We start from the raw sequence: 22,644 nt of genomic DNA, 5'->3' as shown, positions 1-22,644 counted from the left end.
CCAATTTGTGGCAGTTCCTGACCTCTGATTTTAGATGGCTTTCGACCTTGGTTAAGCTTTGTGAATTGGTGAGCTAATAGTAAATAAAACAAGTTTAACAATGATATTTTAAACCACTGCTAACAGTTCTGTGCTACAAGGATTTAAAATCAGAAACCAAAATATTTGCATTGACTCATTGTGCCTCATTTTGCCTGCCTGTCCTCAGGAAGGAGCTTAGTAGCAAAAGGGTTGCTTTGTCATCCTTATGCAGGGAAGGATTTCCAGGCACCGTGTTTTAATAGACAGAAGCCAGTGTTGCTGGAACAAAGCCCTGAAGAAAGGAAGTTCAGAATCTGGCTGGCAAGATTTGCTCATTGACCATGACATCATAAGACTATAGCAGCAGAGAGTTGTGATGGTGTTGCCTGGCAGAGAATTGAGAATAATAGATGCAGCTGGCAAGCATTCAACCTAGGAAATGATTTACCTTAGACAAAGAGGTTCCCATTGTATTCTTCTTTACACTTGTTTGAAAGCAACACTCAACAGTTTGCTTTTGCCTTATTCTCACATGCTCCCCAATAACATCCGGTCTCTTCCTATATGATCTTTCTTATTGTTGTGTATTAAACTGTCAGGAATGATACTCCTTTCACTTTTGTGACTGGCTAGGATAATCCCAATTGTCACTTGCTTTCCATTGCTGCTTGATTAAATGCATTGTGCTTGAACTCTTTAAGGCCTCTGGTTTCCTGGTAAGTGTACATTCGTCGGTGATTTTTCCTGACAAATGTTGTTGAGTGGGTACCAATCATGGGGAGATTTGGGGTCTGGGATTCTTCTTCCAAGAGCACAGATGTTTGATAACAAATTAAAAGGCAGTAACAAGGAAACCCTAAACCACTTCATATTGTTTTGAGTTGCAAGGACATATATTTATTACTTTATTTTTAAATTGACTTTATTTTTTAATCTTGGAGTTTTGGCAGCCTGACTGATCCATACTTGCTTGTCCCATCAGGGAAACTTACTATAAAAAAGGGACTGTCATGCTGCCCAGATGAAGGAAAAGCTTTCTAGGCATCATAATTTAACAGACAGAAGCCAATGTTTCCAGCTGGTATAGCTCAGGAGAGAAAGCCCAGAAGCTTATTACAGGCAGTATCAGTGGATAACGAGATCAGCAGAACGTATCAGCAGAGACTTGATATATGATATCTAGCAGAGTGATGAGATTACTAGAGAATAAAGCTTTGGGAGTATAAGCCCAGTAATTGGATTTCTTGTGTTGATGAGTAAAGACATTTTCATCACTTTACTTGCATAATTCCAAATTGCTTTCCCAAATGATTATGCCATTTCACAGCTCCACCAATAAGGTATTAGTTAATGTGCCTATCATTCCACAACCCTTCCAACATTGACTACTGCCATTTTTGTCAATTTGCAGGTTGAGAAATGAAATCTCAAAGTTGTTTTGACATCCATGTCTCTTAATAATGATTTGAAGCATTTGTTCATGTGCTTGTTAATACTTTACAATTCTTCTTTTGAGAACTATTTGGCGTTTGACAACTTTATCTCTTCAGGAATCTAGTAGGAAGAGTAGTCATTCTTGCTTTACACCATGTTTATTGGAAAAGATTGTAATATATCATCATGGCAAATGATGGTTGCTTTTAGATTTTAACAGATACATTTTATATTATTAAAAAGATCACTTGATGCTTTGATGTGTTTTTAACATGAATAAATATTGTACTTTTCAAAATCTTTTCCCACATCTATTGGGATAATCATATTGTTATGTTTTTTGTTTTTATTATATTTTTAATATGGCTAATTATATTGAATTTTTTACTTACTGTTGAACCATTCTTTCATATATAGAATAAGTCCAGCTCGGTGATAACAAATGATTTCTTGGATGTCACGGAAATCTCTTTTTCAAAATTTTACTTTAAAATTTTTAGTTGGGGTCAAAATAGCAGAATTAATGCAGCAACCCAGTTGCACTGTCCCAATGTTCCCTTCCAAACAACTTTAAAACCATGCCTCCAGTCAAATTCTGGAATAGCAGAGCTAATAAAAGGGGGGGGGGAAGACATTTTCCCCACATAGGATAACTTAAAGATCTGTGACAGTGCTGGGGTAAGAGGTTGTCCTTGACAATAATTATGACAGTTGGATAACTAGTCCAAAGGATATTATTGGGGTACTCTTTGCTTGTGCTGGATGTAGGACAGAGAGCTGAGGCAACTATTGCACTTTTCAATTTTTAAATGCATATTTAGTTCATTAACTATGTCTTTTTTATTTTGCTAATCTATGTTTATAGAGAAACAATTTCCCCCTGCGGATTACTTTACCTACATCCCCCAAATTCTGATATGTTGTTTCATTATTCTCATTTTCTTTTACATAATTGTTTTATGATTTTAGATAGAATAGAATATTAAAATCTTTTGTCTCTATTGTGTTGTAGTCTGTGACTTCTTGTAGTTCCAGTAATGTTTCTTTTATGAATGCTAAGGCATTTGGAGCATATAAATTTCATATAAATACTGTTTTGTTACATATAATACTTTTCCATATAATGTAGTTTCCTTATTTATCCTTTTTTATGTTTTGACTATTTGTTTTCTGGTTAATATGATTCCAGCTCCTATTTGTTTGGATTCACTTGAAGCATAGTAATTTTTTCCTATCTCCTTATTTGTATTTTTTCCATGTCTTTATTTTAAAATGCTTTATGTTAGCATCAGATTTTTCTCTTATACATTGTGTTCATCATTTATTTTATTGTATTATTTATTTCATATTTAAAGCTATGAAAATTAGATTTCTATTTTCTTTATTTGTTATATATACATATAAGCACATATATAGGCACAAGTACACAAAATTAGAATTTTCCTGTCTAGCTTTTGTTAACTGCCCTAAGCTGAGAGCTCTAGATCAAAGGGGCCATCATCCTTCTGAATATCTAGGAAAGTATATCATTGCTTACTAAATGGGAGCCAGTATGGTCATCAACTATAATTGAAGAGAAGCAGAGAATCTCAGTTACCACATGATTAGCAGCATGTCTCTACAGTGAATCAAGATGTGATGTCCTAAGTGTAACATGAAATCACCAGAAGATATCAGCAATCTGGAGTCATCAGACTTGGGTTGCCCCAGGTACATGTATGCCCAGGTTACTTGCTGCTCTACATGTGACCTTGCCATACATGTTCCTGTTGCATACCTCTCCTGTAGTTCACTGGCCTCAGTCATTTACTGCACATGTATCCTGCATTAATGTTTAGTGGATAAAGATGGTATTGTTGGTAAACCTGTAGCACTGGGTTTGCATTTTCCTGGATAAATGTGTGGTTGTTTTACCCATGTTTTACCATGCATTTAACATAGATATTCATTTTGGGGGTGTATTTCTTCTCTGTGTAAATTCAGTGATCAAAAGCATTCACCATATTCCTCAAATGTTCTTGTCACATTCTCTTCATGTTTGCTCTTTCCTCATGGTTAAGTATCAGTCTGTAAAGGGTATTCTCCTCTAAGGGTGGGCTCAGATAATAATTCTTGTCTCTTTTTTGCTTTATTTTTTAAATGCTTGCCTTCCATCTTAAAATCAATACTGTGTATTGGCTCCAAGGCAGAAGAGTGTTAAGGGCCAGGCAATGGGGATTAAGTGACTTATCTCAGGGCCACACAGCTAAGAAGTATCTGAGGCTAAATTTGCACCCAGGACCTTCTGTCTCTCAATCCACTGAGACACTTACCTGTTACTAAATGGTTTTTATTAAATAGATATATTTTTAACTCAGAGTAAATCCATTAGTAACTACTCCTGAACTCTGTTTTGGAGTTTTTGCTGTCCCTCATAATGTTTTTGATTTGGGAACAGTTTTCTGAGTGTATTAGATAGTTTGCAAGATATAAGATTGTTCTAAAAGGAAGCTATAAACTCCCTTATTGTTGTGTGCTAAAGTACTGTTATTTATTAATAAATAAAGGCAATTCAAAGAATAGTCTCTGTCTTTCCACAGGAGCATCTAGCTTGCCTGTCTACCCTTAGCAGAGGGAGTATCAACAAAGGGGCTGTCTTATTCTCACACCAAGAAAAAATTTCTATACCTCATGTTTTAATGGAGAGAAATCTGAGTCACCAACAGGTATCTCAGAAAAGAGATAGCCCAGATATTGGGTACAGAAAGTTGTTCAGTGACCAGGAAGAAGGTCATAAGGATATATCAGCACAGTGGAGATGTGACATCCAAAAGAGAGGTAAGATTACCGGAAATTTTCTGCAAACCTCTAATTTTGGAAATTGCACTAACTATATGTCGTGGTGACATTCCCCTTCAATATGATTAGACATATAAATTCTTGGTGTATACTTCCTTGTGCAAGTTCCTTGGCCAAATCTTACCTCTATGTGCCCCATTCACAAATATTCTTCATTGTCATAGGAACTCTACCTGTTTAGTCTTCCCATTAAATTCGTGGTATTACATACCCTGCATACTTTTAGGGAACCAGCATCATTTGTGATTGTGATTTTCTTGCTGTGGTATGATTAAATGCTTTTTGTTTCAATTTGTGTCCCCTGATAGATTGGTAAGAATAAACCAATTAGTGGTGACTCAAGAGATCTGTTTTCAACTGGGCACTGACCCCAGATCCCGTTAGACCTGGGTAGGTTTAAATTAAACAGGCCTTAAAAGGACATTTTATCTCAAACAAAGAAAGTTTTCTTTTATAATTTCTTGCATTAAACCATAGAAATAAGAGCTCTGAAATATAAAATTAATTTTCTTGTAGGAGGACTCTGCTTGTATTGTGTTTGATAGCCCTAACCAAGCCAAAGGCTTTTTGGGGATCGAAGAAGCTGTCATCCTTCCTGTATCCAGAAAGAGCAGCATTGCTTAGGATAAGGGAGCCAATGTTATCACCAGGAGTGTTCAATGCCCACAAGATCAGTAAAATTTCTTCCCAGAGAATTGAGATGTGAATAAATATGAATTCATCAGCAATCTGGTATCATTGCATTTAGGTTTCCCCAGGTACGTAACCTCAACAAGGACATTCCTGTTGCATAACTCTTTGTTATAGTTCATTGGTCTTGGTAACGTACTGTATATTTTTATGTAGGAGTGTTCAATGGTCACAGATTTTATATCTTTGACAAACCTGTCACATTTGCGTTGAGTTTCTCTAGATAGATATAAATCCTGGTTGTGTGTAATCTTACACATGAAAGAAACTTACATTTTCCTAATATATACTTCCTCCATTATAAATATATGTCAAATGGATATGTATATGTGGATTGTCTTTTGTGTTTCCATTTTTTAGTTCATTCTCTGAACGTGAACATTCAGAAGTTATTCTTAAAATATTATATCTGTTGCTGTATATAATGTTCTTTTGGTTCTACTTGTTTCACTCTTCATTATCCCATGTAGTTATTTCCAAGATTTAAAAAAAAATTGGCCTGCTCATTGTTCCTTAAGGTATTCCATCATAATCATATACTTCATATTGTTTACCCATTCCCCAATTGAACGATCTCTCCTTAATTTCCAGTTCTGGAGATTGGTGTATAATTTTAAAAAATAGTCCCTGCCCTCATCGAGTTTACAATCTAAAGGATGGAGACAGAACACAAAGGAAGACAGGAAAGTGGGGGAAATGTAGACTAAGGGGTGTGCAGTTACTCTGTGCAGTTGAAACCAGGTAGAGAAGCAGATATGGGGCGGAGTGACTTTTTTAAAATTTAGAATATTTTTCCATGGTTCCATGATTCATGATTTTTTCCTCCCCCCCCCCCTCCCCCCGGAGCAGACATACAATTCCATGGGGTTATATTCATGCATGCATCATTGTTCAAAATCTATTTACATGTTATTCATATTTGCAGTAGAGTGTTCTTTTAACATCAAAACCCTAATCATATTTCCATTGAACCATATGATCAATCATATGTTTTTCTTCTGTATTTCTGTTCCCACAGTTCTTTCTCTGGATGTGGATAGAGTTCTTATAAGTTCCTCTGGATTGTCCTGTGTAATTGCATTGCTGCTACTAGAAAAGTCTATCATTTTCTTTTGTGCCACAATGTATCAGTCTCTGTGTACAATGTCCTCCTGGTTCTGCTCCTTTCACTCTGTATCCATTGCTGGAGGTCTTTCCAGTTCACATGAAATTCCTCCAGTTCATCATTCCTTTCAGCACAATAGTATTCCATCACCATCAGATACCACTATTTGTTCAGTCATTCCCTTGGAGTGATTTTTTTGAAAGGCTTCTAATTTATCCCTATTACAGAGAGATTTTTAAAATGTTTTAGAGATTACTTAGCTTACTAAAGAAAAATCCATATATTATATGCTTCCCAGCATTTTGGGACAAAAATGGGTGTTCCATCTTGTCAAATGTTTTTTCCACATTTGTTTGATACAATTTTGATTTTTGTTGATTATTATTATTGCTGATTATTACTGTTGTCAGTTACATCTTTAACATCCCTGTTATTATACTCAGCTTGAATTCATAATATAAATCCAACCTCGTCATAGTGTATAATATTTGAGATATGCTGTTGTATGAATTTTAAAGTTTTTTTAGATAAATTTCTTACGAATGTTGGCCTATAGTTCCTGCATTTTTTTTATAATTTTTCTGTGCTCTAATATATGTTTCTTTTTTTTTTTTCACGGAACCATGAAAAGCTGAGAAATATGTGAACTCCTTTCTATCTTAAGATGTTGACTATATATAACTTTTCTAAAATTCTGTTCAGGTCCTTCATTCATTTTTGCTTGTTTTTTTGGATGGATTTATTTTAGTCCAAGAAAGTAAAATGAGGTTTGTTATTATTATAATATTACTCCATCCCTATAAATACCTTGACTTTTTCTTTAATGTCCCTAGTTTTCCACATGTCCTCTCCATCTCTCATCTGTCACGTTAAGAAATCTGATAGGTATGAAGTTATATCTCCAAATTATTTTAGATTTCTCTGATCTGTAATGATAGAGAACATTTTTCATGTGGCTATTGATAACTTTTCTTCTTCTTAAAACTTTTTTTTTATCCTTTGACCATTTATCAATGTGGGTAATGGCTCTTATTTTTTATAAATTAGTCTCAGTTCCCTATATTTTTGCAAAATGAGGCCTTTTTCACAGAGAAACATGTTGTAAAAAATTCCCCCTTAGTTTCCTACATTTCTTCTAATTTTGGCAGCATTGGTTTTGTTTGAGCGCAAAGTTTTAATTTAATGTAACCAAAATCATCCATTTGAAAACATTTGGTAATGTTCTGTATTTCTTGTTTGGTCATAAATCCTCCCTTTTTCATCGATCTGACAGGCAAAACATTCCATGTTCCCCCAGTTTACTTATGATATCATCCTTTATGTATAAAATCATGGATCCATTTTGATCTTAGCTTGGTATACATTATAAGATGTTGGTTTTTACCTAATTTCTGCCAAATTGCTCCCTTATTTTGCCAGCAATTTTTGTCAAATCGTGAGTTATTGCCCACCAAATTTTGTTCTTTGATCTTCCACTCTGTTTCTTAGCCAGGATCAAATTAACCTGATGATTACTACTTAGTAATACAGGTTGAAATCTGATATGGCTAGATCACCTTCCTTCATATGTTTGACCTTTTGTTTTTCTAGATGATTTTTGTTATTATTTACAACACTATAAAATTAGTCTTTCGTAATTTGATTGGCAGGGCACTAAAAAATTTGAGGGCAACATAACTGATTATAGATCTGAGGTGCAGGGAGCAACATGACTGCTTGAAAATTTGGTAAGGGGGACTAGCAACACCTTCCCTTCTTTCCATCCCACCTCCCCAATAGGTGCATATGGAATTTTAGTTCAGATGAAAGATAAAATCAGCCATCCTTGAAGGATAGTTTAGTGGTATAAAGATATTGCGCCAAATTCCCTTATGTCCGTATGCATCCCCTAAGGTCAGCTAAATTCTTTGAAGCGAGAATAGATCAGTCATTAGTGGGAAAGCTGGGTTTTTAAACTTAACCTTTTATAGACCAGCTGGATCTCTGAAACAAGTTTAAAAACTCATGACTTAAGCAGCTACAGAACAAAGACAATGAATTGCTATTATAGGATGAATAATAAAATGATATAGGTCAATTCAATCTTCTCAGTACATACTTGTTTGTATGTTGTCTTTCACAATGTTGTCATTAGTCTATGAGCAATTCAAGGGCAGAAACTGTCTTTTGCTTTTTGTGTCCCCACCGTTTAGAATGCCTGGCACATAATAGTTGCTTAATACGTGTTTATTGTCTAAGTCTGGAAAGAAGCCAGGAGGCAGAGAAAAGGAGGGGAAAGGATTCAGTTCTTGAGAGGAGGGGGTAAAAGAAGGAAATGGAGGGAAAGGGACTAAGTGTTAAGTTAGTACCTACTATGTGTCAAGCACTGGGCTAAGCATTTTATAAATTTTACATCACCACAACAACTATGGGAAGTAGGCGCTATTATTATTCTCATTTTACCGCTGTGGAAAACGAAGCAGCCATAGGATAACTGACTTGACTATACCTATAATAAGTGTTGAGGCCAAATTTATACTCAGGTCTTCCTGACTGTAGGCCTAGCCTTTTGTTCACTGTGCTACCTCATTGCATCTAAAAGGCACATATGTGTACATTTATGCATACACACATAGGGTATACTGCAAATGCAAGCTGGTCTCCCTGATAGGAAGATAAAAAGATTTTAAGGCTCTCTGTGCCTTATTTGAAAACATGGAGTACCCTTAAACAAGATCGAAAATATTACCCATTAAGGAAGTTAGAAAGGCAAAGATGACAACATATCTGAAGAAAAGCAATACCATGAGGTAGCTGAATGAAAAATAACAGTTAATAAGCAAAAGAAATTCTGTGCCATTGGAGTTACACAATAGACATGAAATTTTCCGTGGATAATGACTAAACATTCTCCACCAAGAACACCATGTCAAGCTCTTTAAGGAAGTTTCACACTCACTAGCAAGCAGGAAGAATTCCTTCATTTAACATAGTTATTATTAAGCTTTTTCAAGTGAGCCAAGGCATTGGGCTAGAGTTTGGAGACACCAAGATAAGTCAAAGAACTTTGCCCTTGAGGCACTTGAATGATACTGGGGATACCCAATATTTACACATATCCTGGCAATGCCTGTAGGAGGATATCTCACAGGCATTTCCTGTATCTATGCCTAGATTGAGCAAATCTATTTCTTCAATTGGTCAGGTTTTGAATCATAACTATTTTTTGTTTTTTTGAAGAAAATATCTACCAAAAAATTCTTTTAAATCCTTACCTTCTGTCTTAGAGTCAATACTGTGTATTGGTTCCAAGACAGAAAAGTGGTAAGGGCTGGGCCATGGGGGTTAAGTGACTTGCCCAAGGTCACCCAGCTGGGAAGGGTCTGAGGCCAGATTTGAACCTAGGACCTCTCGTCTCTAGGTCTGTCTCTTGATCCACTGAGCCACCCAGCTGCTTCCTCTACAAAATATTGAGAGATGTCATAGGGCAAAATAGTTGGAGGAACTATTAAACAGTTTAAACATTTTGAGTTCTGCGTACATCTTTTGGCCAAGTCCAAGTGTAACATATTATAGGCCGATTCCAATAATTCAGAAACAGATTTACTTTTCTTTTGAATGTGCATCTGTTTGGGGGGGGGAGGTGCAGAGTAGTGTCAGGAAGTGGGAGGGGGAAAACTGTCATTTCTTCTAAGTAGGGAACTCCTTTCATTGAAACTTTCTCAATCATGTAGATCAGCAACTTATAGTCTTAGAGAGTTGCCTGGAGCAATGAAAAGTTCAAATATGTTTGCTATCAAATAGCTACTATGTGTTGTAACATAAAATAACAAGACACAAACTCAAATCATCTGACTCAAGGGCTAGGCCTCATCAAGTTCTTCAAAGGAATGCTATCAGTAAAGATTTTTTTTATTGATTGCTCATCTCAGTTTCCATGCCAGGTTTCTTGTTCTTAATTTACCTACTTGGGTTCACCATATTTTGTAAAAGCATGTCCACTATTAAATATATGACTATCATTAGAGGCAGAGATATAGCATGGAAGAATAAATTGCATTTTTTCCCAATGAGTTATAATAAATAACATATTAAACAGTAAAGTCCAGGTACCTTTTAAACACGGAGGGAGAAGGGAAAGGCTTCTGAAAAAGCATATCTCAGTGTGCAGCTTTACCAGAGGAAAAACCCATTCATGTTTGCTTAGATTTACTATAAGAAAAGACCTTGAAAATGAGACAGTCTTTGTTATAGTAGTCCCATTTAATCCATACATGAGTAAACTGTGAGAAGTATTGTACCTAAGTGATATTGTATACTTGTTCCAATTCCTGGCACTTTGAAAGAGAAACAATTTAGCCTTCATAGTAGGATTATTCTTATTAATAATAAAGGAAAGTCTCAAAAGTCATATAAAACTATGGGGACCCGGTCAAAAGTTCCATTTGAATATTAAAAAAAATTTTAATAGATACTCTTTTTAAAAGTATATTTATTCAGAAATGAATAATTAACATCTTGTATACTTAACCATCACTACCTACAACATATTTTAAATTTTTAGCAGTTTTCAGTTTCATACTTAAAACCAAATTTGGAGAAGATGAAATATAATTTGCCATTCAACTAGATGAAAAATAAAAATTTACTCACCTTTTTTAAACATAGGCAAGCTTTGAAATTTTTGAGAAATTAAGAGATAGGGCTACAAAGAGGTCATACAATATAGTACAAGGGTTCTTAACCTAAGTTAAATAAATATGTATTTTTAAATTTTTTCTTTTAAAATGAATTCATTATTTATTTTAAAATCTTTTCTTTTTAAATTTTGAGATCCAAATTGTCTCCCTGTTTCCCAACCCACTAAGAAGGCAAGCAAAATTATATCAAATATATGTGAAGTCATACAAAATATGTTTTTATATTTATTTATATTATATATTTTTAAAGAGCAAAAAAAATAAAGAAGGCTAAAAAGTTACTTTCATTATAAGGAAGAGATAAGTTTACAGAGAAAAGAGGCAGGAGATCAACATGGAAAGATTCTGGGCTCTTGAAAGGAGGGTTGAACTGAGAACTCAGGAGCTATGACATTCTCTGGGGGTTTACTAACTGTAAACACCTGGAAGGATTTGCTGCCCTATATCTGGTGGAGTTCCTGTACCTGTCCTTCCTGTTGAGACCTGTGTTTCCCTTGTAAGAATATATTTGACCTTGAAGCTAGCCTAAATAGCATTCAGTCAACTGCAGCTGTCAGTGTGAAATCTGAGTCTGGGATCTGGACTTGGGATCTTTCCCCTTGAGTCCCTGTCTAATCTGCCACAGACCAATACCCCAACCATCAAATGAGGTTTGGATTAGTGCAGGATAGCCAGACTTTAGAATTGGGGATTTTAGGTGAAAGAGCATAAGTAGATAAGAGTAGTCAATCAAACTCTATGAAGACCTTCTCCCGAAGATGTAGTTCCCGGGATCATTAGATAGAAATTAGTGATAGGAATTCCCTTTTCCCTTCAAACCTCTTTTAACAATAAATAACAACTTCCAGTGACTTTTGTCTATTCTTTGTGGACCCTAGACCAGGCTTTGGCCTGAGCAAGCCTGCCTTTAACCCACATTGAAAATCTTTGTTCCTGGCCCAACGGAGAACATCCAATCCCCTTCCAAATACCTCCATTACATTCTGTAGTCATATGATTTCAGTTCACATTCACAATTCATCAGTTCTCTCTTTGGAGGTATATAGCTATTTTTCATTATGAGTACTTTGGAATTATCTTGGACCATCATATTAGTTGGAGTAGCCATATCTTTCACAGTTGATCATTAATACAACATTGCTGTTACTGTGCTATATGATCTCCTGACTCTTCACTTTCCTTTGCACCAGTTCATTTAGAACTTTCCATGTGTTTTTTTCTAAAACCATTCTATCATCAATTATTATTATAAAACAGTACTACTCTATCACAGTCATATTCCAGAATTTGTTCATCAGTTCCTCAATTTATGAGCATTCCCTTCATTTTCAATTTTTTGCTTTTACAAAAAGAGCTGCTATGAGTGTTTTCTGTCCATATATGTCGTTTCCCTTTTTCTTCGATTTTTTTGGAATACAGACTTAGCGATGGTATTACTAAGCCAAAGAGTATACAGAGATTTTTGGGTGCCTAGTTCCAAATTGTTCTCCAGAGAGAGTTCTGGGGAGGGAGTCAAGATGCAGAGTGGCTCAGAGTTGTCACAAGAATCCTCACCAACCATTATTAATATAAAGCCAAAAAATTAATACAGGAGAAAAAGAACCAATAAGAAAACAGAGTGAAACAACTTTCACAAAAAGAAAAGGTAGCCAGAGAACATTTGGGGCACAAGAATGAGAGGGGAGCACAATCATCAGGAGACTTTAGAAAGGACTGAAGAGCAAACGAAGAGCAAGCTATATCCCACATGTGCCCTCCCAGTTTTGGAACCTAAGCACAAGCCAACATCAAGATCCTGAGACCTTGCCTGGCAAAACAGAGCCCCAATCAACCCACACACTTTGAAATTCTAAACCTGTGGGAAAGTCCAGAATCCCAGCCCAGTGCAGTCTGTGCTGAAGTGGGCTGATCTGTTTGGGCCTAGAGCAAAGCCAGGATTCTCAGTCTGGTTTTGGGGTGAGGATATAGATCCTAGATTGGGGTGGTTGATGGACTAGAAATGGGTCTAGTTCTTTTTGCAGAGTGTTCAGGGTGGAGCTCTGGGACAGGGCAATTAACTTTGTGCCACATTGGATCAAGTACATAGTGAGACCAAAAAAACTTACATCTAAGCCTGAGGCTAGAATTTGAGCAGTTCTTGACTTGTCCAAGCTCAGAGTAAGACCAAAAGCTTATGCCCAAAGCTGAGGCAAGTCTTTAAGCTATCAACATCTCAAGGGTTAATTGAATCAGCAGTTGGATGTGGCTGTCAGAGCTCTCAGTCTGTCATACCATATTGGAAAAGGGTACCCTAATCTCTCAGAAAACAGAGCCTTCCTATGATAAGTTAGGGATATTTAACAAACAACAACAAAAGCACCTAACTAAAGCATTTTTACGTAGACAAAGAGCAAGATACAGATACAGAAGGGGACAGTGAAAGCAATGCAAACACATTCAATGTCCAAAAGAAAAATAGAACTGGACATGGATTCTGAAAGAGTTTTAAAAAGAGAGGCAGAGGAAAGGTGGGGAAGAAAATGAAAGCAATGCAAGAACAAAAGAGAAAAGGGACCCAAAATCTGACAGAGGAAAATCAGGCCTTAAAAATTAGAATTTAACAACTAGAAACTAATTATTTCATGGAAAATCAAGAAAAAATAAAACAAAATCAAAAGGATGAAAAAAACAGAAGAAAACTCAAAATATCTTATTGAAAAAACAACTGACCTGGAAAATAGATCCAGGAGAAATGATTTAAGAATTATTGGATTACCTGAAAGCCATGATCAAAAAAAAAGCTTAGACATCATAATAAATTATTAACGATTCTTGCCTACATATCCTTGATTCAGAAGATAAAACTGAAAATGGAAGTATTCACAGATCACCTCCAGAAAGAAATCCTCAAGTGACAAGTTGAAGGAATATAATAGCTAAATTCAAGAGCCCCCAAGCCAAGGAGAAAATACTGTAAACCTCCATAAAGAAACAATTCAAATACCATGGAGCTGGAAGTGCTTGTATATAGTGTGAATACGCCTTTATAAGGTACGTGTTGGGGGGGAAACGTTGCACTATATTCGGGTTAATACGATTATAATAGTGCTTTACAGTTTGCAAATGTTAGCATACATCCTCTCATTTGATGGGAACAGGTACCTTTCAAGGTAGGTGCTAGGATTATCCCCATTTTACATAGAAGAAAACAGGCAAGCAGAGGCAATGTGGCTTGCCTTGGACAGAGAGTGGGGCCCAAATGTCAGAGAGTGGGGATCTGTCCCCTGGTGTTATTGACTTCTAGGGCAGGGTGCCTTCTCCATGATGACATCTGTAAGGCGCTCAGCCGTCCTGACTTAGCACCATCTCCTCCCTCCAGGCCAACCACCTCTCCAGCCCCAGTACAGGAAACGTGTTCAATTGCTGCTATTCAAAGCAGAGGCTATCTTACAAGTGTTATTTAGGAGGGTAAAACATTAAGCAATTACCTGGCATTCCATTTGCCAGCCTGGCTCTCAGCCAGGTGCACGGGGCCCTGAAGGAATAGCACTGGGCCTGGCCAATTGGGGCTGGAGGGAGGTGGTGGCCGCACCTCCATGAAGCTACCCAGGACAGGACCAGCCTCCGGTACCTTGAGAGCACACCAACAGCAAGCAGAATCCAATTAGATAAGATTTGTTTTCTTATGGAACATGAAACCATCTTCTTATCAAAGGATTTGCTTCAATTCAATTACAGAGATTTGAAATTGATGGAATGAATTCATTCCAGGCTGCTGTTCCCTTTTGCTATCAGACTTCCCAATCATCAGCAGAGTGAGGTCTGCAATTAAGCAGCAAATCTCTGGCTGGGGGCCAGGGAGGGCCTTGAGGAGGGCTTTGAGGCTAAACTGGATTACTAGGCAAGTGGTCTCTGGACACATTCTTCATAAGTTCCGGCTCTGAGGCACCCTCCCCCATTCCCTGGTGCCATCATTCCTTTCGGGGAAAGTGTACATCTTCAGCCCATCCTCTCCACCCCCACACCTGGGTGGCTCAATGTGTTCCATCTGCATTCCTCAGTCTTCTGTGGATTTCCACCTGGGATGCACCCCAGGGACAGGATAGGATGTTCTATTCCCCATATGGGAACCAGCCTCCACAGTTCCCTCTCCACCAGAGCCCAGCCATGCCCTTTGCTTCTTTTCTTCCATCTACCCCCTTTTCTCCACTTGCCCTAGGCTCAGATCTTTTCATCACCTCTTACCTGGAGTCTCCCAATATACCTTTCTGCCTCCCATCTACCCACTGAGATCTAGCTTCCATAGAGCTGCCAGATTATTCTTCTGACCATACAGTTCCCCATTTCTCCTAAGATCAAATGCAAACTCCTCTATTTGGAAAATGCTTCAACTGTTTTGACTCCCATACCATGATTCAATTAAATTGGCCCACTTGTATCTCCTGTCCCTCTGTCTCCAGTGACCTTCTTCCATCTTGGACCCTCCACTCTCTTCAAGGTTCATTTTAGAAGCTCAGGAACACCTCCCAGACCTATTTCCTCATTCTCTTAGGTTCCTCTTAAGACTCCTTCTTATTTCTTTGGGTTTTTTTTACCCCCCCCCCCATCATATTCTACTGGATGACAGAGGCTAATTGGGTTTTAGTCTTTGTATTTCTACCCAGCATTTATTAGGTACTTGAAAGTGTTTCTGGAATTGAAGGAAGGGAATACGTTCCTTGTGTACCAATGATGGCGTATCATGTGTGAGAAGCAGTAAAAATATCAGTGGCCAGACTAGGGGCAATAGGGGAATAATATATGACAAAGGTTTATACCCGGCAGGCTGAAACCAGCTTCTGAAGGGTTTTTAAAGCCAGCCAGAGGAGCTCCTATTTGTTCCTAAGGCAAACCAAGCAGATGCTAAAAGTAAGAGGAAGCCATTGGAGGACTCCGGATTTTTGGAGGAGGGAAATTTCATGATCAGACCCATGCTTGAGGAAAAATCACTCAGCTCCCCCAGCAGCTTTGGTCACCTGAGGCCCTTCATCTTGGAGGCATCCAAGTTCTCTTATCCCAATGTTGTTGCTCCATTCTGTGTGTGGCAGACAAGGTAGGCCTGGCCAAATAGTCCTGAGCAGCTGGGTAGAGAGGTCAGTGTGGCATCTTGGATGGAAGGGAATTACTGAGTATTCAGGAGAATGGGGAAGGTTCATATGAGGGAAATAAAGTGAACCCCCAGAACCAATTTCCCAAGAACCACAAGGAGATCAATGAAAAGGTTACTTCAAACTGAATTGCTAGTAAAGATCCAGGGGAACAGACACAGAAGTGTAGATTCCTCCTCATGTCAGATAGGTGGGGTTGGGGGAGACCACTAGGCCAGAAGGTGATATGCTTGTTATTATCATTCGATATTTTTGGTCATATCTGACTCTTTGGAGCTCCATTTGGGTTTTCTTGGCAATGATGCTGGAGTTGTTTGCCATTTACTTCTCCAGCTCACTTTACAGATTGGGAAACCGAGGAAAATAGGGTTCAATGACTTGCCTAGGTTTCACACAGGTATTGTGTAAGGCCAGATTTGAATTCTAGAAGAGTCTTCCTTATGTGGGGCTCTGTGCTCTATCTGCTGTGCCACCTTGCCAATCATAGCATGTGAATGCTTCTGCTTCACTGGTCTGCTTTGTCCTAGAGAAGGTTGTGTGGATGGCTGCCAGGGGAGGGGGGTGTTGAATTGATTATTCTGTAAAGACCAAAGTCTTAATGAGTAAAATGTGCTTAGAAAGGATTGCCATTGTAGATGGAAGTTGTACAGAATGTGCTCAATAAATAATAATTGGTCAGTTATTCTGGAAATGGCATTGAACATGCACTGGGGGCCACATGACCCTAGGCATGTCCCTTAAGCTGTGATAGCCTGCAAAGCATGCTAGAAGTTGTAGCATCTTTCTCAGAGGATCCCTGTAAGGAGAGTGATATGTAAGACAGTCAAATGCTATAGAGATGACGTCTGTTATTAATAATAGTAATAAATGCCAAAGATGCTATTTAGGACCGGCTCTGCCCCAGCCAGGACAGTGAAACAGTGGGACAATGAGTGAGGCTCTGTTCTCCATACCCATTTTAATCTAAATGCTTGACAGGTATTAGGCGCTGTCAAGGATAAAAGGCTCTGGCAGACCCTTTGAAAAATGGGGCTTTATTATCTACTTACTGGGAGCTTTAGGGAACATCAGAATTGTGTTTCACTGACTAGACTGGGAGGGGGCAAGAACAGACTTTTTCTTTCAATTGCTCCCTTGCCTTGAGTATTCAGCCATTATTTGTTTGCTTGGTGGGGAAGGGGAAGGAGAGAACTCCGGATGCTCTCCTTGTTTTCAGGCTAGAATCCAGCAATCTGTACCTCCTGCGTTGTGAGTGTCTGATGTTCACAGAGTAGTAAAGAGATTGGGAAGGGATGTGGGGATCTTGTCTTTTCAATGCATTCATGAGAAGATGGTCCTTGTACCCTATTTGCGGTGGGGACATCCCTTGCTCTGCCCCAGGGCCTAAGTGCCGCCATTGCAGAGAGGATGCCCTGTCACATTGTGGTGAATTAGAAAGCAGAGTCCTCCTTTTCTACTTCAGGACTTTCACAGTAGAAAGCAAGTGGGAAAAGAAGAAAAGACTCACCTTCCCATAATGCCAGGGATTCAAGTTTGCTTGCAAATAGATGGGAGCTCAAGCAGGAGGCTTCCACAGGGCCATATTGGCCCTGCTCCCTTATTACCAATGACTTTAGGTAAATAAGTTCCTTAACTTTTCAGAGTATCAATATTCCCCTCTCTAAAATGATGAAAGGGCTTCTAGTTGACACAGTAGATAGAGTGCTGAGCCAAGAGTCAGAAAGGCTCATCTTCCTGAATTCAAATCTATCTACAGACAGACCTTGGGCAAGTCATTTTAACCCTCTTTGCCAAAGTTCTCCCATCTATAAAATGAGCTGGAGAAGGAATTAGCAAATTATTCCAGTATTTTTGCCCAGAAAATCCTAAATGGGGTCACCAGGAATCTGACACAACTGAAAAATGACTAAACAACAACAACAAATGGCAAAAGGGTGAGATGAGATGAGATGACCTTGATGGGCACTTTGGAAGGATTAAAGGTTGAATCTGGAGGGCAATTTTAACTATGCCCAAAGGGCACTAAAAGACTGTCTGCCCTTTGATCCAGCCATAGCACTGCTAGGTTTGTACCCCAAAGGGATAATAAGGAAAAAGGCGTGTATAAGAATATTCATAGCTGCGTTCTTTGTGGTGGCAAAAATTGGAAAATGAGGGGATGCCCTTCTATTGGGGAATGGCTGAACAAATTGTGGTATCTGTTGGTGATGGAATACAATTGGGCTAAAAGGAATAATGAACTGGAGGAATTCCATGGGAACTGGAACAACCTCCAAGAAGTGATACAGAGTGAGAGGAGCAGAACCAGGAAAACATTATACACAGAGACGGGTACACTGTGGTACAATCGAATGTAATGGACTTCTCTACTAGCAGACAATGTAATGACCCAGGACTATTCTGAGGGAGTTATAAGAAAGAACACTATCCACATCCAGAGAAAGAACTGTGGGAGCAGAAATGCAGAAGATAAACAATTACTTGATCACATTGTTTGATGGGGATAGGATTGAGGATGTAGACTCTAAACGATCACCCTAGTGCAAACGTCAATAATATGGAAACAGGTTTTGATCAAGGACACATATAAAACCCAGTGGAATTGTGCGCCAGCTATAGGAGGGGGTGAGGGGGGGGAGGGAAAGAATATGATTCTTGTAACCAGGGAAAAATATTCTAAATTGATTAAATAAAATTTTTCAAAAAATAAAATAAAAACTAAAGGTTGGACTAAATTTATTAGAAACGTGGTTGCCAAAATTACTAGTCAGAATGACTTTTTATGGTAGTTAATTTACAAATGGAAACATGAAAGAGGACAGAGTAAGTTATCTAACTTAACAGTATTTTGCTTGGGCCCCTGGCTCAACCCAGGCAGGGCTAATTAGTCCTCAGCCAGAGAGACCTCAGCCTTCAGCTGAGGGCCCAGTGATGAATAAAGCAAGAGATCCAGCCACTAATCCTCTTCCAAGACTGTAGCCTCTCTGGAGTCTAGTTCCTCCAGAAAGCCAGGAAAGCAGTCACCCTTTTCACTCACCCATGTGGTAGTCCTAAAGGAAGGTCGAAGAGTTGCCTCATCAGTGTTAGAGTCTCAGGTCCACAAAGCAATTCCTTCACCTCAAATTCCAACTGGAACTTGAACTCCAAACTCCTAAGAACTCCTCCTCACAGGAAGTTACAAATGCCTTTTAAAGATGAGTGTTTGCATCACTTCCTGTGCCATCCTCTACTTTATGTGGACTAATCAGTCTTAGAATTTTCTTAGGACTACCTAGTGGACAGTCAGTCATTTCTAATTTGTCAACCACTTTTAGCACATGTGGGTTATAGACCTCCCCCCACTCAAGTGTAAAGTGGGATGTATAGTTTATGGTGATTTAATTTAAGAGTGATCAGGCTTGCGTTAATCCCATCTTCATCTTCTATCTCTAGGTGTAGGATCCAATGAAGTGGAACAATTGAGATTGCAGAGGCAGCAAATCAGGAATTCTTACTCATCGGGACCAAGGATGTCCTAGAACCTGGGACAAACCAATCCAGATAGGGCAGGTGAGTGGAGAGCCGTGGATGCTATCTACACCCAATTTTCCAACTCCTCTCCTGCTTAAAGTAAGTCCCTTCATTGTACAAGGGGGAGAGGGGTGGGAGGAGAAGAACTGGCCTCTTGACCTTGCCCACTGCATTAAGATGTGAGTCCTATGTCTGTTTTTATCTGCTTTTCAATGAATCCACTATGGAAATGCTGGTCATCAGTTGCTTGTTTGTCAGGGAGTCATGTAAATCCCCTCTGTAAAGAGCTGGAAAGGAACCAAGTTCAGATGTTCCAGAGAGGCAGCGGAGTAGGGGCAAATCTGAGGCAGGGATGGTTTTGAGAGAGACATTCCCCTAGAATAAGCCTAGTTCATCTTTCCAAGGAGAAGGTTTCCTCCATCGACACAGGAGGCTCCAGGCTTCTCTTTTTTCAAAACTGCATTTGTTTTTGGAGTAGCTTCATTCAATGTGTCTTGAAAGTAGGGATGCCAAATGGGGGAGAGTTCACTGCCTTAAAGCCCTATTTGAACTTAGTGGCTCAATCGAAGGAAATAGATGTGCATTTGGGTAGGGGTAGCTAGCTGTGTAGAGTGAGGTCCTGAGGCTTGGCTGGAGGCCTTGGCATGAGTGTATCTGGGCATGACTAGACAGGATATTGGCCTTTGCAAGTGGACATTTTGGTCAACTTTCTAGAGGAAAGACAAATTAGCCTGTGATTAAATCGTTTGTTTGTGGACCCAAGCGAGTTAGGACAATGAAGAAAACCTGCCAGATTAGCCCTGGGTCAGGAAAGGCACTTCCCAGTTAGGGCCTGGATCCACAGCCACTGGTTTGCGCCATAGACATGCATCATTGAACGTGGACAAATGCTTTTGTGGTGCTGGCTAATTGGGGTCTCAGAGTGCCACCTGGAGGAGGGAGGATTCCCAAGAACATTATGCTCAAACTCAGGTAGAAACAGCAGCTGCTACACTGTATGGAAATAAGGATCCCTGCTGGTTTTACCTTGACTTAGAAAACTAGCTATTGAGGGCTGCTAAGTAACATAGTGGGTACAGTACCAGTCCTAGAATTGGGAGGGCCTGGGTTCAATTGTGGCCCCGTGCATTTCCTCCCTGTGTTACCCTGGGCTAGTCACTTAACTCCAATTGCCGGGCCCTTGTAGCTCTTCTACCTTAGAAGCGATATTAAGACAGAAGCTAAGAGTTTTTTAAAAGCACATATTCACCATATCTATGTCTTATTGTCTTTTATTTTCTTAAATATTTTCCAATTATTTATTCATCTAGTTTTGGTGGCAGCCGCAGAGGCCATTTAGCCTTACCTAATGAACAATGGCTTCCTCTAGGAAAAAAGTAGACTACAATCTCCATCAAATGAGAAATGATGGGGATTAAAAGGAGTCCATCTGGATGACAGAAAATAGATGGGGTAAGAGATGGTTCGAGTGTTTCCTCTGAGAGTATTCTGAGGATGGTGTGAGAAAGAGAGCCAAGTGTCCAAGTATAGGAAAGTAGGACAGAGATGGAGCTTGTTAGAATCAAATCTCATTCTACAAAAGCAGGATTATGAAAGTTACCTGGTACTGGAAAACAATAGAGAATTAATGATTAGAGGCTACTCTAATATTCATACTCTTGCATACTCTAGTATTCAAGAAGAAAGGCAAAGAAAGAGGAAGAATAAGGAAGAGATAGAAGCCAAAGAGATAAAGAAGACAGAAGGAGAGGATATGGAAAGATAGAGAAAAGATTGGGAGAGAATAGTTAGAGGGAAAATAGATGTAGAAGGGAGAGACAAAGGAGAGAATACTGGAAAGGAAAGCTAGATAGTGAGAGGAGAAAGGAGATAGTGGCAAAAGGAGATTGGGAGATAAATATAGACAGGGGAGAGGAAATAAAGACTAAAGAGATAGAAGGGAGATAGAGTATAGAGAAATAGAGGAGAGGAGAGGTAGATAGGAGTGATGGAGGAGATAGCACAAAGAGAAGAGGGGAGATAAAGGGCAGAGAATTTACTAGAGATAGGGGAGAGGATAGATAAAAGAGAAAAGTGTAGGGGAGTAGGGAAACAGAGATAACAAGACAAGAGATAGATAGGATATAGAGATTGAGGGGAGATGAGGAGAGGAGACAGGAGGAGAGAAGAGATAGAGAGGAAAGATTGTGGAGAGGAGAGATAGATACAGAGAGGAGGCAAGGACACAGGTAGAGAAAGCTAGAGGAAAGAGATAAAGCAAGGAAAAGGGAGAGGTAGAGAAAACAACAGATAGATATGGAGAGGAGAAAGAGGATAGGTGGAGTATAGTGGTAAAGAGGGAGAAGAGAGGCATTTTGTTCTACCAGATTAATTTTAGTATCTTTTTATAACTCTGGAATAATTTTGAGTAGTTTGATTGGTATGGCACTGAATAGATAAATTAATTCAGGTAGAGTTGTCATTTTATTTATTTATTTTTGAGCAATAAATGTTTTTCTAGTTACTTAGATCTGACTTTATGTGAAAAGTATTTTGTAGTTTTCTTGATATAGTTCCTGAGTTTGCCTTGGCAGGTGTGAATTTTAGATTTTCTATGCCCTGATTAGTTTTAAAAATCCTAACATCAGGAATGTAAACACCCCTACTTAAGGATTAGGTGTTGAGGAGGATGGCCTATGACAGACATGTGCTAGCAAGTGACAAATAAGAAACAACTGACAGACCCCCTGGGCTGTCCTAAGTCAAGCTTAAGCTACCATTGGTACATGTGAGACACAGGAAGTGATGTAAAAAAGAGTATATATTTCGCGGCTCTTGCTCTCTCCACTCTTTGGCTGCAGAGGCATTAAGCTCTGGGTCTCTCTCTCAGAGATGTTGGGTTCGGCAGCCGTGTGGCTCATGGCAGCATGCTGGGCATCTTGGTGTTTTGGCATGCTTGCAGCTCTTGTCCGGGTTTGATGGTGAGTGTCCTTGCTGAGGTGACTAGGAGAAGCTAGGAGTAGCGTGAGTAAGGTGAGCCGTCTTCCCTGAGCTCTCTTGGAGTTTAGGCTGATTCCTTTTTTCCCTTTACCTTTCCAAAACACTATCCTCTTAGGAAGCCAAGCTAGTTTTTTATCTTCTGAAGAGTCCTCGTGCCTGAGTTCTCTGAACTTCCCTTGGCTTAGGCTAGGCCGGAGAAATCTTATACCTCTTTCTCTCTCTCTTCTTAATTCCTTCCCTCTATAGTAACTAAACCATCATA

The 22,644-nt window shown here is 39.0% G+C and overlaps 1 long non-coding RNA gene and 1 other non-coding gene across 3 annotated transcripts in view; both read left to right on the top strand.

Annotated features, from left to right (window-relative positions):
- The first annotated feature begins 1,749 nt into the window (after nucleotides 1–1,749).
- LOC103095441 (uncharacterized) overlaps nucleotides 1,750–22,644 on the top strand; it is a 183,408-nt gene continuing 162,513 nt past the window's right edge. For both annotated transcript variants that reach the window (XR_008914645.1, XR_008914644.1), the window contains exons 1-3: nucleotides 1,750–4,272; nucleotides 4,810–5,051; nucleotides 19,326–19,442. This is a non-coding gene — a long non-coding RNA (uncharacterized LOC103095441). The remainder of the gene's footprint in view (nucleotides 4,273–4,809; nucleotides 5,052–19,325; nucleotides 19,443–22,644) is intronic.
- On the top strand, nucleotides 3,168–3,221 carry MIR7394B (microRNA mir-7394b). Its single transcript, NR_127699.1, has one exon. It is a non-coding gene; the product is annotated as a microRNA mir-7394b (primary transcript).

Source organism: Monodelphis domestica, chromosome X (assembly GCF_027887165.1).
Source record: "Monodelphis domestica isolate mMonDom1 chromosome X, mMonDom1.pri, whole genome shotgun sequence".
Classification (NCBI taxonomy): domain Eukaryota; kingdom Metazoa; phylum Chordata; class Mammalia; order Didelphimorphia; family Didelphidae; genus Monodelphis; species Monodelphis domestica.
The sequence above is the reverse complement of the archived record's forward strand: the minus strand, read 5'-3'. Positions and strand labels throughout refer to the sequence as shown.